This window comes from Anarrhichthys ocellatus, unplaced genomic scaffold, assembly GCF_004355925.1.
Source record: "Anarrhichthys ocellatus isolate YVR2014 unplaced genomic scaffold, GSC_Weel_1.0 scaffold2, whole genome shotgun sequence".
NCBI lineage: Eukaryota > Metazoa > Chordata > Actinopteri > Perciformes > Anarhichadidae > Anarrhichthys > Anarrhichthys ocellatus.
Window position 1 is genome coordinate 13,204,789 of NW_022280032.1, and position 4,707 is coordinate 13,209,495.

Sequence of the window (4,707 nt, forward strand, 5' to 3'; positions counted from 1 at the left end):
AGAGAGAGAGAGAGAGGTGGGGTATGAGTGGGGAGGGAGGGAGGGAGGTGGGGAGGAGGCAAGCACCTGCTCCACTGATGCTCCCTGGAGAGATGGAGGGATGGAGAGAGGGAAGATGTGGCCCCAGACTGCTGATACTTCACTGCCTGGACATGTTTACTGGAGAAAATCAGATCTGTTCAAGTCAGCTACTCCTGCTGCTGCTACACTCAGTGCAACTTAACTCCTTGTGATAATACTACTGAGCTACTGCTGATGCTGCTTCTACTGCTTCTACCACTGCCATTATCATCATCAGTGGGAAAAGATTCTGGTCTGGTGAAGAAGAACTCATCACTTTTACCTCTTTAGGCGGCCTTAGTCCAACATTGGCTCGTCTTGTATCTGATTTGCTCTCCACCAACTTCTGAGAAAAATGATGTGGTTCACTGTGTTCAAAGGCTAGCTGCTGACCTTGTCTCTCAGATGGCACACAATGGATTTATTGGGGCTTTATCTGAGCTTTTTTGCATGAAACAAACAATGACGATAGCTGAGACGTGTAGTAAAGTCGGCTAAAATGAAAACAATGAACTGAAGGACGCTAAGACACTCATCACTCACACTTATCTGTGGGTTCATCACTACGAGTACACCTTTCAGATGACACATAGTCATCTGATCTATTACAGATATAAACATATATAAAAGTTGAAATAATAATTTGACAAGAAAACAAGATATTTTTTTAGTTTTTTTTGTAGCTGTCATTCTTTTTTTTTTCTCAGGATCAGGAGTGCCTAACTAATCTTACATTAAAACACATATAGGAGAAAATAATTCCCCCTGCTTCTAAAGTCACAAACATACTGAATGAAGTATCAGGTAATAACATGTTTATTACCATTCATCTGTCATCATAAGCTCACTCAGCCTGCTTCATTTAGTCTAATATTTCAACATCTCCCCTGGGCCTCTCTGTCTGTCTCCCGGTCTCCCTCTTTCTTAATCGTTCCTCCCTTCATCTCCCCATCCCTCTCTCCACATCTCCCAAGCAGCTGCTCCACTTTGCAGCTATTTAACAGCTGTTTTGCATCGATTTGCGCTTCCGAGTGCAGATTTCTACCTTGTCCATCTTCTTCCTCCCTCTCATTTTTTATTTCTCCCCTTCTCTTTCATCCCTTCCTCTTGCATTTCTAAGAAGTCAGACACGCAGTAGCATCAAACAGCCTTGATGTTTTCCTCAATGAATAGACTGTCTCCTTCAAGTCTTTCCCTGAGATCCGTTCAGTGATAAAAATAAAAAAAAGAAACGCTCACACACACACACAAGCTTGCATAAACACAAACTGGCAGGCATGCACTCTAATAGACACATACATTTGCACACACACAGACACACACATGCACGCAGATTAGCGGCCCCCTACTTCCTTACTTTGCTATATGGAAACAGCAAGTACTGAAGGAAGCGGTGAAAAAGAAAAGAAAAAAGTGAGGCTCCCCTATAATCCCCAAATCCCTCTTTCTTGTACTCAAACCTACACAAAAGAAGAGAGGGGGAGTGAACGATTGTGTGTGTGTGTGTGTCTGCAGAGACTAGTGAGACTAGCCTGACATGATTTATGGTTTGGCTGTGTACTGCAGGCAGACACTCTCAGTTTTCTCTGAGGTGGGTGTCTCACCTACATCCTTTGTGACCTATACAGGTTGCATTTTGTGTGTGCGTGCGCGTGTGTGTGTTTGTGTGTGTGTGTGCATTTGAGAGGAAGATAAACTGTAAATCTTACACATGAGCGCGTGTGTGTGTACATCTGCAGGTGCATGAAAGAGAGGATAAACCTCATCACACATGTGCTGCTCTGTGTGTTTTATGGTGTGTGCGCGCATGTGTGTGTGTGTGTGTGTGTGTGTGTGTGTGTGTGTGTGTTTGTACGCAGTGTTGGGGTCAAAGAGCACAGCGGTGTGTATTCTCTGGGTAGGTTATACTTGGCGGTGGACTGTAGGATCCCCCATTAAGCAGCGTGTAAAAGAGGCCCGAGCACAGAGGCCATTATGAACTCCGGCAGTAATAGCTCCAGGAATCTTACTGCCTCTGGAGACCTGGTCATTAGCCTATTCCTCTCTCATAAAGCCCTCTATCCATCACACACGCAAGCATACACACATTTGCATGCAGACGCTGCCACACACAAACACACCAGCGCATGCACGGCTTGTATCCGTCTCCTGCTTTCTTGCTCTCTGTCCATTCATCTCTGGTGAAGAAGAGTGTAGTGCTGGGGATACTGTCCACTAAGACATCCGCAGATGTCTTCAAAAACAGATGCACATAAACACACACACACACACACACACACACACACACACACACATGCTCTGTTCGCACACAGATGCTCATTTACAAAAGCAGCGAGGCATAATATCAGCCATGAACCCAAACCGCTGATTATTTAAATGTATTCCTCCTTCCCCATCCAGTGAAAGTGAGACGCTGTAGCAGCCTTTTAGCTCTGGTCAGGTAGGAGATTACAAACAGAAACACTGTCACATACAATGGCGCTATGTGGCTGGACAAGCATTATAATGGCAACTAAATCCACCTTCTGAGCATTCACACACACACACACACACACACACACACACACACACACACATGTGCTTGTGCATACACACACAAGATTTATTGTCAGTTCAGACAGTGAAGACAAACTGCAGAGGCAACAAGGAGGTGAGTACCCTCTTTTTTCTCAGGCAGCTGCACAGACACACACACACACACACACACACACTATACAGTGGTATGTTCACAATCACATGAAAAACCACGTGTACACACCACACACACGCACAGCATAACATAATTACTATTGTATCACCAAACACACATACTGTGAGTACATGTATTTACCACCTCTGCAGTGCACACACAAACAGTCACAAACTCAAAGTACAAGGACTATAGCCAGAGTAACTGTTGTTTTAATAAAGGCATGTGCATTTCCACACACACACACACACACACACACACATAGAGTACATTGTGTACTAGCACATGCAAAGCAGAGGGAGTCCAGAAAGAAGAGATACCTGGGAGGGAGACACACTGGCTAAGGTAATGCTGGAGTCAGTCACTCTGTCCTCGGGCATAACACACACACACACATACACACACACACACACACACACACACACACACACACACACACACACAGTGCTGTAAAGATAAGCACTAATCCTGTTTATTACCTCCTCCCTCTCTACAGTCTCCCTCTCTCTCTCATTTCCCCCCTCTCTTCTCTTATTTTTCCTGTCTCTCCTCCTCAAGCCTATTTCAGCAACACACACACATTTTGTGCACGCACAAACACACACGCACACAATGTCAGTTTACTCCTGTGATGTTTGTTGGCCTGGGGCTGAGACGAGGAAATAGGGAGGGGAGTGTTGATGTGTGCTGCTCTTTTCCAGCTCCAGCTCTGTTCACGTCCTGCAGAGAGAATTACCTTCCCTTTGTCTGTGTGAAGGGGCTGCTGCCTTTACCATCTGTGCAGCGGATACAGTGGCAGCCATGTGTGTGTGTGTGTGTGTGTGTGTGTGTGTGTTTGTTTCTCTGTGCCACTATAATCTTCCAAGATCCAATGTCTTTAAAGGGACACGTTGGGAGTTGAGGCGTAGGAATAAGATTTAAGGTTATAGGTTAGGTAATTGGTAATAATGCAGATGTGATGTTCTGGTGTTTTCAATTGTAGGAAGATTGTTCAATTGTCATGACATTTTTATATAGTTCAATTTAGATTTTTCTAAATACTTCAAAGACTTCTTGACCTTGGAAACAGCAAGTTTTTTGGAATGTAATGTAAATCTTTTCTATTGTTACTTATTTTCTTTCAGGTCTGAATTGGATTATATGTGTATTTCTTTGGATAGAATTGTTTATATGTTGTAATTATTCTCATTTCTATACTATTTATATCAAAGCCTCCTCATTTGTTCTTCTAAATTACATTTGTTCTTCTGAATTACATTTGTTCCTGTGATGTTAAACGGTGTACAATGCGATTGTGACTTTCTTTTCCGACGATAATGTAAATTGAGCTTGTGATCACATTATTTGGGTTTTCTTTATCACACTTGTGATCTGTTTTCCTAGTTGAGACCAAAATCAACGTTAGTCTGTCTCTCAATAGTTTGTGACTTCTCCAGCCTGTCTGTGGCACTCAGCAACCATTGGTGGTTTTGGTCTTCTCAGGTAATCTGTTGATATTATATTTTCTTATCCTTTGAAGTGAGCATGTTGTTTTTTTAGTTCATGTGGTTTTCTCATGGGGACAAACTACAAAAGAGGGAAACAAATCAAGTCCGACATTAAAACAGAAGAACTTGTGGGTGAAATCTTCAGATACATTTTAAATACACACATTTCTTCTTTGATCCTTTTGCTGTTTACATTTCCTTGTTATCTAGTTTTCCTCCTCTGACTTTTCCCGTCAGCCATCACTCCGCCCATATGTTGTTTCCTCCACCTTCCTCTCAAACTGTCCTTATTCGTTCATCCCTTTTTCCTTCTCTCTCTCCTCTTTTTTTCTACTTGTGTCCTCTCTCGTAATGTTTCTTCTCCTCCTCCCCCTCTTCCTCCTCCTTCTCTTCTTCCTCTCTCTCTCTCTCTCTCGCTCTCTCGCTCTCTCTCTCTCTCTCTCTCTCTCTCTCTCTCTCTCTCTCTCTCTC

At 43.2% G+C, this 4,707-nt stretch overlaps 1 protein-coding gene across 1 annotated transcript in view; it reads right to left on the bottom strand.

Annotated features, from left to right (window-relative positions):
- Positions 1 to 4,707, bottom strand: part of LOC116396428 (genetic suppressor element 1-like) — a 36,066-nt gene that overhangs the window by 23,145 nt on the left and 8,214 nt on the right. The window lies entirely within an intron of this gene.